Source organism: Lissotriton helveticus, chromosome 9 (assembly GCF_964261635.1).
Source record: "Lissotriton helveticus chromosome 9, aLisHel1.1, whole genome shotgun sequence".
Taxonomy (NCBI): domain Eukaryota; kingdom Metazoa; phylum Chordata; class Amphibia; order Caudata; family Salamandridae; genus Lissotriton; species Lissotriton helveticus.
Genome location: NC_136070.1, coordinates 1158308572 through 1158319705, shown reverse-complemented (window position 1 = coordinate 1158319705; position 11134 = coordinate 1158308572).

Genomic DNA, 11134 nt, shown 5'->3' with positions numbered 1-11134 from the left:
AGCCGAAGGTACAGACTCTTTTATCAAGGTTACCACAACTTCTTTTAGGTCTCCCCATTCTTTTTCCTCAGGGATATTTAGAATCCTTAGACTGTTTCTCCTAGAATGATTTTCTGTGACTACTACTTTTTCCTGCAGTATTTTCTCACTAGCCTTAAGATCTGCAATTTCTCTACTGTTTCCTGCAGACTCCCCACACACTGTTTCCAATGCTGCTTCTAGGTTCCCTATTCTTTCAGAGACCTGTGAGTTTATTTTCTAAACTTCCACATACGTCTCAGAGTCTTGCTTGGTTTACCTCAGAAAGTATGAACCTGGTTCTTACCTCTTCCAAGAGGTCACACAATAGGCCTCCTGTGTCTTGCACTGGGGGGGGGCAGATGTGTTCTCCTCCACTGCTGATACTATTGCTATTTCAGTAGCCCCTATTTCCTTCTCTGATGTAGTTTCAGGGTGTGTTGAGATTTCCCCCAGAGCTTGGAAACAGTTAGAAAGAGGGAGCCCCTCCTGGTCTCTGTGGTCTGTTGTTAAAGATGCCATTCCTCTACGAATGGTTGTATGGGGCAGAGTAGTGAAAGCAGAGTTTCCCTCCTTCCCTTGGTACTTAAAATACAACCTTAACGAATGAGTAATGTTAGTCTTTCTGGACAGGGGATCTAGAGGGGGTACCTATTTCCCTCCACCCTTTTCCCTTTGTTTACGTTCAAGGGGGGACTCTTTGACTAACAGAGGCACTACACTTGTAAGGGGCTGGGCTGGGCTGGGCAATGCAGTAGATGTGGATGTAGATATAGATATAGGAAAAGTTATTGGGGGATGTGTCAGGGCCCTCGGCTCTAGATAACCCAAGACTAAAATCTACCCTTGAATTCCTTAATGTGCAGCGTGAAATACCTTGGGGCATTCCTTCTGCAGCAGGGGTAAGTCCAGTCTTATCCACCTTCATGGCTGTCCTCGTTGGTACAATGAACTACCCATACCAAACACGGAGAGGTGAGGACAAAGGACAGAATGGAAATGCCAATTTGTTCAAAGGGAGAGTTCCTCAGGGGGGAGGGGTAACAATAAATACGCTAATGTAAATAATTCACTGGGTGGGGAGCAGTGGGAAAAAAATCAAAACAATTAGGTCTTCACATGTGGCAAATATACTGAGATTGAAGAGTGCAAAGAAAGGGTGTCCCACTCAAAATAACTAACTCCAAGGCTACCCGTAGCCTCAGGATACTTAGCTGGAACGTAAATGAGTTAAGGTTGACAGCCAGAAGAAGGAGAATGTTGCTGTTTTTAAAACAATAAAAAAAATGACATATTAATGCTGCAAGAGACGCATCTTCGAAAAGCGGAGGGGGAAGGGATTGTCAAAGGCCAGAGCTGGATCAACCAGTATTCATGTACAAATCAAAATTGCAATGTAAATGGGGTAGCGATCTTTATAAAAAATACAGCGCAGACCAAAATACTAGAGGTCATTGCAGACCCTAAGGGGCGATGGTTGATAGTCATTTTAAACATTAGTAGCAATAAATACTCTATGATCACTTATTACTGTCCAAATGTAGATGATCCTTCCTCCATGCAGGATCTATTCCAATTGTTGCTAGACAACGAAAATAATATTATAATGGCTGGTGATTTCACCACATTACTCAATCCTGTTCTAGAAAAATCCTGTACATGACCTTTGGTAAATACACCAAAAATGAGTAATGCTATACAAAATCTAATCAAGAGTATTGGGTTGATAGATCCGTGGAGGCGTAAGGTGTGTAGCAATAAGGGTTACACATAACATAATACAAAATTTGGCCACACTTCTCATATAGATTATTTTTAAATTAATAACAGGTTAGGCAACAAGATTGCAGTAATCACACATCAACCTGAACACCGGTCAGATCATTCTGCGGTGAGACTCGTTTTAATCCTAAATAGTGAAACACTGACTCCGCTATGGACGCTAGACAAATCCATTTTAGAGGAACGGAACATAATTACGAGTCTGAAACAAGACACCCTAGAGTTCTTCGATATAAATAAAACTTCCGCTCAGCTAGTTATAATCTGGGATAATTGTAAGGCTTTTTTTGCAAGGGAAACTGATAAACTATGCTACACATAGGAGAAGGGAAGCCAACCATAGAATAACTGGGCAAGAGAGGGCAACAGCTTTTGGGCTCTCAGATCTGAATAATGCAATTGACAGTGAAGAGGTCACCAGGATTCAAAAACAGATAGACAAAGCTAAAAAAGCACTCTCAGAACATCTAGACGAGATCATACAACAAAAATGGAATGCTAGTCAACTTGCACATTATGAATACGGGGAGGGATGTGGGAAGTTTCTGGCGTGGAAGGCCATCGGGGCTGTGAGGAGAAATACAATCAAAGAAATCGAAGTTGAAGAAACAGAGGAAATGTCCCAAAACAATCAAGATATCGGGAAAGTCTTCACAGTCTTTTTCCAAAACTTGTACAGGGAGGATTGTCCTGCGACAAAATCTCAGTATGAGAGTTGATTAAGCTTAGACTCAGTTCCCAAACTCGCATCAGATAGGGAGCAATATCTCAACAAAGAAATAACCCCTGACAAAGTCTTTAAAGCTATCAAGACTCAACAAGCATTTGCAATGCAATAGGTCTCGCAGCATTAAAGTTTGAGTTACTGGCATTGTAAATGACAATGCTTTGCATTAATATTTTTTCTTTAATTTGCAATTGGTATATAAACATTGTTTGTGAATGGTTAGCTGTTGCTTATGCTAAGCAAAGGTGGCAGTAATATAGAGTGCTAGTCTTGCTTGTTATAAGCATGCTGATTTAAAGCACTCTGATACCTGCGGGTAAAGTTTGCGCCATATAAAAGTTAAAACTAATAAATAAATAAAAAAAGCCTACCTGTACCACGTCTACCAGACCATAAATAACGTGCAAAAAGAAAAGACCATTCACCATCTCCTTCTAGGAATGGGGCTGCCAGGCAATAGACAATAAAATCCATTAACACCCAGGCACAAACGCAATTAACTGTAATTGTTTTATTCGTGGTGTTCCAGAGTGATGTGGTGGTGTCCCAGAGTGATGTGATAGTGTCCCCGAGTGATGTGGTGGTGTCCCTGAGTGATGTGGAGGTGTCCCTGAGTGATGTGGTGGTACCCCCGAGTGGTGCCCCTGAGTGATGTGGTGGTGATGTGGTGGTGGCCCTGAGTGATGTGGTGGTGTCCCCGAGGGATGTGGTGGTGTCCCAGAGTGATGTGGTGGTGTCCCTGAGTGATGTGGAGGTGTCCCCGAGTGATGTGGAGGTGTCCCCGACTGATGTGGTGGTGTTCCTGAGTGATGTGGTGGTGTCCCCGACTGATGAGTGGTGGTGTCCCCGAGTGATGTGGTGGTGTCCCTGAGTGATGTGGTGGTGTCCCTGAGTGATGTGGTGGTATTCCTGAGTGATGTATTGGTGTTCCTGAGTGATGTGGTGGTGTCTCCGAGTGATGTGGTGGTGTCCCCGAGTGATGTGGTGGTGTCCCCGAGTGATGTGGTGGTGTCCCTGAGTGATGTGGTGGTGCCCAGGAGTGGTGCCCCTGAGTGATGTGGTGGTGTCCCTGAGTGATGTGGTGGTGCCCCTGAGTGATGTGGTGGTGCCCCTGAGTGATGTGGTGGTGCCCCGAGTGATGTGGTGGTGTCCCCGAGTGATGAGTGGTGGTGTCCCCGAGTGATGTGGTGGTGCCCCTGAGTGATGTGGGGGTGTTCCTGAGTGATGTGGTGGTGTCCCCGAGTGATGTGGTGGTGACCCCGAGTGATGTGTAAAGAAAAAAAATGTATGAATGTACAAGATGCATGGTTGTAAACGGGTGTAGATGGTGACGGGCAGCACGAGTACGCAGAATCAGTGTAGCTAACACCAAAGGAAGACGGGGCGGAAGGAGGCTGTAGATTACAGTTCACTAATGTAAAGAAAAAAAAGATAAAGAACTATTCTCTTTGCCAATGCGTGGTAGCAGTATCATATAAAGGAGTAATAACAGAAAAAATGCTGTGAGTAACTAGAATGGTAAATATTTAAATGATAAAATTGTGAATTCAACCTATAGAAGAGGTAGTGGCCTTCGGAATGCTCGGTCCTTCCCATAATCCTCTTTCTTTCACCACTTTCTTCCGCAGTCTCTTGGTTAGAAACATGCCCTTTTCATCCCAATATCATTGTAAAACTCTCCATATGCATATCTCCAACCTCATCACCTTCCTCTTCATCACCCTCATTTCACTCTCTCTTCACCTACTTCATTCACCTTACCAACCCCACACACAACACACCCTGTCAGTACTTTAACAGCTGTGTCTCCTTCACACATTTTCACATACAATCACAATTTAAGTTAGCGCACACCATTGATATGTGCGCTCTGCAGAGAGGCCATGGTTTGGGTGAGCATGTATTCATAACCCTCTTTATGATCCACTGACGGGCACTGTGAAAAACTCCTTCCGCCTTTGGCCGGAACTCCAAAACTGTCAGTCATGGCCCAGGTACACCTACTCACAACCTGAACTCACGGACACCTAGAGGCGGCTTTTTCCACGGGACGCACTATTTAAAACTATTAATGCTCTCAGCCCGCATCTGCAGAGGGGGGGAGGGGCGGCGGGGGCCTCCTGAGCCTCGTCGGCACAGGTCTGCTTACGGAGGAGGTGTCTGCAGGTGCGGAGGGCGGGCTGTGGCCACTGCCAGTGCTCCTCATCAGTCGCGCGCCGCTCCCACACGCGGAGGACCGGAGCCTTCCACTGGCGAGGTAACAAGGTAAAGGGAGACAACTCTGAGAGGGAAGGGAAGTTGTCCATGAAGAGAGTTGGATGGAGAGCGAGGGGGATTATGGGAGTTCCACGGGGAGAGCAGTTGTAAATCAAAAGGGGGGAAAGGGCAGCTGGGGACATTGTAGAGGGGGAGACAAAGGGAGGAGGTTAGTAGTGAACGGAATTCCATAGGTGCACGGGAGTTAGGGGCGCCGGGATTGCCTGTTGAAGGACGGGCATGTAATGTATTAAGGCTGAGAGGACGATAGTCGTGTAAGTCTGAAATAATAATCAGTGTGCAATTTGTTAATAAAATATCTATAGGCGAACGGTGCTGTCCAAACGCCAGTGTCGTTAAAATTATATACAAAACAGATGCGGCAAACCAAGCGATAGAACTAGTTAGTACAAGCGCGAGGCAGGGAGACACTGGGTCAATATTAAAGGACAACGGAGCAGAGTCAAAAATAGGAGGTAAAACTGCGTAGAGTAACTAAAGGTGTAGCAGGAAAAAGTCTCAGAGATGCGCAAAGAAACTAATGCAATAAGGAAGGGAGACCGTGGGATAACAATGGAGAAGAAATAAAGAGGACTAGAAAAGTAACGATGTTAATAGCTTTACCGGAATAATGAAAGGGGGAGAAATTATAAAAGTGAAAATGAAACGAGCACCAGGGTTTCACTGCCGGCAAACAAACTGGCGCCACTTCTGCTGCACAGGACGGAGGTATGGCAGACCCCCCTGTGGGTTACAGCTGGGCTTTAAATCGCTTTTTGCATTTTTCCATCGGGCGAAGAGAGTCTGGTGGAAAGCAGCGCTCTCCGATGGGCTGCTGAGAATGGCACCACGCACCACAGAGCAAAACAAGAAAAAACAAGCTCACGCACCGCGCGCCTCTCTGCAGACTCCCCCTGCATTCCAGAGAGGCGCGCGACGCGATCCAGTCTGACATGCAATGCTGTGTAGACAAGACCAGGCCGCGCGCACAACGTTATCCTATGGGGAAACGCTGCGCGCGGCCAGGTCTTGTCTCACTTCGGCGTTCTCAGACTGCTGAGACGTCGACTATAGTTCTCTGGCGAGAACGCGTTTTCAGCGCGTTACTAGCCGAGACCTAAAAAGGGAGATGGCTCCAGACCCAGATGGTATCCCATCCGAGATTTTTAATGCATTAGCGGAGGAAATAGTTTCAGAGTTGAACTCGTTATTCAATCGTGTTTACATAGATAATAATACTATTCCTGACACATGGAAGGACGCTTCAATCACCTTAATCCTCAAACCAAATAAAAAAAACAAAAAATGTGAATCATATAAACCAATTTCATTACTCAACAATGACTACAAGCTCTTTACAAATATTCTGGCCAAAAGACTGGGCGGACTTATAGGAGAGCAAATTAACACCTCTCAAAAAGGGTTTATGACAAACAGACATTTACATGAGTTGGTACACGACCTGGTCTGTGCGATCAATTTAGCCACTGTCCAACAACATCCCTTAGCCATAATGATAGTGGATGCCCCTAAGGCATTTGATAGGGTGAGCTGGCCCTTCTTATATGAAGTCCTTAAACTTAATGGGGTGGGCACCAACCTCTTACGCACAATTCAAAATGTATATAGGTCTCCAAAAGCAAGAATCCTGGTTAATGGTACACTTACACCTGTGATGGAGATAGGTAGAAGCACCTAGCAAGGTTGCCCCCTATTACCATTAATGTTCAACTTATATATTGAACCTTTGGCCAGCAAATCTCACCATTTCAATCTCAAGAATGGACCAAGAAAGAGACGCTTTATGCAGACGATCTATTGATATACAAACAAGACCTTGTAGGGGTTTATCCCATGATTATGGACATATTCACAGACTTTGGGAAAGTGTCGGGATATTTAGTTAATGAAGGGGAAACCAAGATTATGGCATGGAATACTTCTTTAGACACAACCCTGAAAAAGCTAGAGAAGAATGAGATCAGGTATCTAGGTGTACAAATCACAAAACATATAGATATTATGGCACAGATGAACTGGACAGAAATTACCAAAGAAACCAGTAAGCTCCTAAAACTCTGGCCCCACGTCCTGTTGTCGATCATTGGTAGAACTGAATTAAAATGACCCTTCTCCCAAAATTCACCTTCCTGTTTAATGCTCACCCCCTCCATTTTGAGGCCAAGTGGATGAGGAAGGTACAGGATGAGTTAAGTAGTTTTATTTGGAACTATAAAGCGATTAGAATTTCCTGGAAGAAGCTGCGGAAACTTTTTTTTGATGGTGGAGTGACCTTGCCAGATCTCCAAATATACTGTTGGGCTTTTCAATTAAAACACTTCAAAACATTGCTAACAAATAATTTTCAAATGGGGACGTCCTGTTTTGGAGCCCTATTGGAAGATTTGGCAGCGCAATGATCTTGTTTTCTATTTAAATTTTGGCACCCTAAATATTTTAAAACGTGCGACTTAGGGTTTTGATCATGGCATGTAAAGTGTGGATACAGGTTAGGAGACTTCTTGGAATTTCCTACTATGTCATCTGGCCCCAATTTGGGAATCCACGGGAACGCTATTATGCTTAGTGGACTCATTGGCAACACCACTTATTGAGGCTGAAATAGAAAAATGGGGCCTGCTGCTAGGGGAAGAACATACAATCTCATGGGACCACCTTGCTCAAGAAACAAACAATACGCTGTCAAGGTTTATATATCTTCAATTAACAAGTTGGGCTCGTAAACAACCAGATGCAGGTCAGGCCATGGATTGGGTAAAAAAAATCTGCAACACCAAGGCGCAAAAAAAAGAGATCTCAACCTGGTACTGGATGCTGATACATGCAGATAGAACCATTTGTTTACTTCCCATAGGGTATATTGGTCTCTATTGAAATTGTCAAAAAAAGGGGGAAACTAAGCATGAAGTCCACATGTTCTGGCAATGCCCAGAAATTCAACCCTATGGCAAGATGTGGGTAAGCTACTGACCATCCTAATGAAAAGAAGAATAGAGGTAAGATTATCACTGATTGTCTTTGGGGTTTTAGAAGGTAATGACCTTGCGGGAAGAGCTAGGAAACTCCAAGAACAACTTTTACTTACTCTGATAATTTTCGCACGTAGGGAAATCTGCATTAAGTGGGTCTCACGGTTATCTCCTACTTGTGCTGGATGGCTATCAGCAGTAGTTGAACGTATTGGTAAACTTGATTGCTTAAGTGGGTCATCAAATTGAATCAAAACTTGGGAGCCGCTAGTCGCACACATGTTGGAACAAGCACACACATAGCTCTGACAGGAATCGGTCCAATGATTAAGACACTCGCCTCCAGAGAGAGCTTGGGCGGGTGATCTCATCACCACTCGCAAATGGAGCAGGAAGGCAAATCAAGAGCAATTGTGCCTTGCAGGCTGCGGGCTCGGGGCCCCAGAACCATATAACACCTGATTATATACCTTTGCAAGTTGTCACATATGAGGACAAAAAAGAAGAAAGAATGTTACTGGCTAACTTGGAGACTTTGTTCTCCATTGGCAATTTACATAACATTTTGCAACTTGACTGTCTATCCTGATAGAACCGGTTTCCCAGACAGGCAAGTTGAAAAGCCTGTCGAGGTCTCCCAGTCGCTGTCAGCTCTCTGGAATTGGATGAGTTGAAGGATTCCACCTTAGACCAACTTCCCTCTCCTGGTCTCCCAGTGTGACTTCTGTTGTCAACTGTTAATACTAGAGTGAGTGGTTTTATCATGGGTACAACTTTCTTCCGATTCTGAGGAGACAGCCACAACTGGCGAAGGTGAATCAATTAAGGGCATACTGGAATCTTCCTCTTGCTATTCGATGATGATGGAAACCAGTGTGCCAGGACATGTTGCCCTATATATAGTCTAGAGATTGAAGTATCCTGCATGTGCTTAAGAATATCCTGAAGTTGTGCCCTTTGCACACATCTGCCCTTTGAATATCAATCATTTTCATCCTTATCCTCCCATTTTATTTGTTTTTAGCCAGTTGTGCTAAAGCCGTAGAGATGGTATGATCAATCATGACTTAAAGATCTGCCCTGGACACAGTAATCATTTACTCTGCTGTCAGGGAAGCTGCCGAGGTACCCAGTTGGTCCTCCATTGTGAACATACAGTCTTGCTAAAGCAACAATTTCTTATTTATAAGTATCCTTGACAACCGGATCCCTTCTTGTGGGAAGATGCCGACAACATTGTTCTGCTGAGCTACACAAAGGTGGGGCTGCAGCAGTTAATCAGGGAAACTGTTGTGTATGCCTCGTCTCACAGGTTAAAGGTCAACTTAAGTAAGACAAAAACCATGTTGTTGTCAAAAGGTATAACAGCTGCTCCCAATACTCAGCATAGCGGGGTCCGTGTTGGAATAGATTTTAGAGTATAAATACTTGGGTGTCATATTGGATGCGAGGGGCTCATTTAAAAACCAGTGTGCTACATTACAGAGAAGGAACAATTCTTTAACTGCAGCATTTGCTGCCCTCTGGAATAGCTTTAAAGGGCTGGCCCTCAAGCCACTATTACAAGTTATGTCAGCTAAACATGTTCCATCTCTGACATATGGCGTGGAGATTCTAAGAGGGAAGGCTGATAACATCATAGATAAGCTTGTGACAGGAACCTGCCATCGCCTGTTCAAGCTTCCTCAGCAGGCATCGCCATCACAAATTCGTTTAGAGTTTGGGCTTAAAAGACAGAATTTAAACAGCCTAGGGGCATATTTGAAATTCTGCCACAAACTTAGAAAGGATAATAATGCTACACTTATGACAGTTGTTTGTTCACTAAAAAGCTCTCGGCTTACTATTTGAACACCCGATCCGCTGTAACCCTCTCGCATGAACTATCGGTGCTACTGGACCTCCACTCACCCGACATCTTGTTTCTTACAGAAACTTGGTTTCGCGATGACTCCCTCCCCGTCCTTCTGGCTACCCTTCCAGCACCATACTATGCCATACGCTCAGATCGAGTTAACGGGAGGGCTGGTGGAGGGGTAGCGGTCATCGCTCGTGCCGAGGTCCCTTTTCAAATTCTCACTCTGCCGGACATTGCCACTACGGAGTACCTGGCTATCCGCACTACCTCCACTTCCCCCCCACTTACCTGTATACTCATCTATCGGCCTCCCCAATCGCCCCTACAGTTTCTCCCCAGCTTTCTGGAAGTACTGGCCACGATTGCTATTAACAACTCTTCCCTTTTACTCCTGGGTGATTTTAACTTCTGGCCTGCTGACCCTGCAGAATGCCCTTCCTCTAAGGAATTTTGGGACATTCTCCATTCTTTTAATTTTACATCTCATATTCACTCCCCTACCCATGTTAAAGGACATGTCTTAGACCAGGTGTGGTCGTCGAATTGCCCGGTGAAGTCCATCTCCATTTCACCCTGTACGTGGTCGGACCATTACTTAATTTCATTTACCCTTCCCATCCATCCCCCGGTTAAGTCCTCACTTCCTAAAAATGTCTGGGTTCGGGCTTGGGGGCGAGTAGATCCTGACCATCTATCTAATCTACTCACCACCTCCTATCCCCCACTACAAGGTTTGTCTACCCTCTCCCAGGTCACCTCCATCAACCAGTGGCTCACCTCAGGCTGCGATTCTATCTCTCCCATGAGGCGGGTCACCTCAAAGCGGGAGAAGGATGCTAACCTATGGTTCAATGAGGACCTTAAGACCATCAAATTAACGGTACGCAGAGCGGAGCGTGCCTGGAGGAGAAATTATTGCCCCCTACTCCGATTGGAGTTCATTAACATCCTGACCCAATACAAACAGGCCATTCTGGCGGCAAAAACTACCTATTTCTCCTCCAAAGTCCTCGCCGCTGAGAATCAATCGAGGGAAATATTCTCGATTGTGGACAATTTAGCATTCTCCGACAGAACCACCTTGAAGCCCACCCCATCTCTGGAATTATGTCACTCCCTTAATAATTTTTTTATTCAGAAAATTGCTACCATTAGAGCTAATATCCCCCCTCCCTCCTCAGCCTTTGTGGACCCCCAGTGCCCCCCCTCCAATGGACTACTCGTTGCCTTTCCTCTTCTAACCAAGGAATCCCTGGCCTCTATAATTCCGCTAGTTAAATCTGGCTCCCCTCTTGATCCTTGCCCTTCTCATATTCTTCGTCATATTTTTTCCTCCTGCTCTGACCCCCCTCTTCAGGTTCTTAACAGTTCTCTTTCTCAGGGCGTTGTTCCCGCTCCTTTGAAATCTTCTATCATTGTCCCTATCCTGAAGAAACCGGGTGCAGATCCCACGGCCCCTACCAACTACCGCCCTATCTCCCTCTTGCCGTTCTTGGCAAAGGT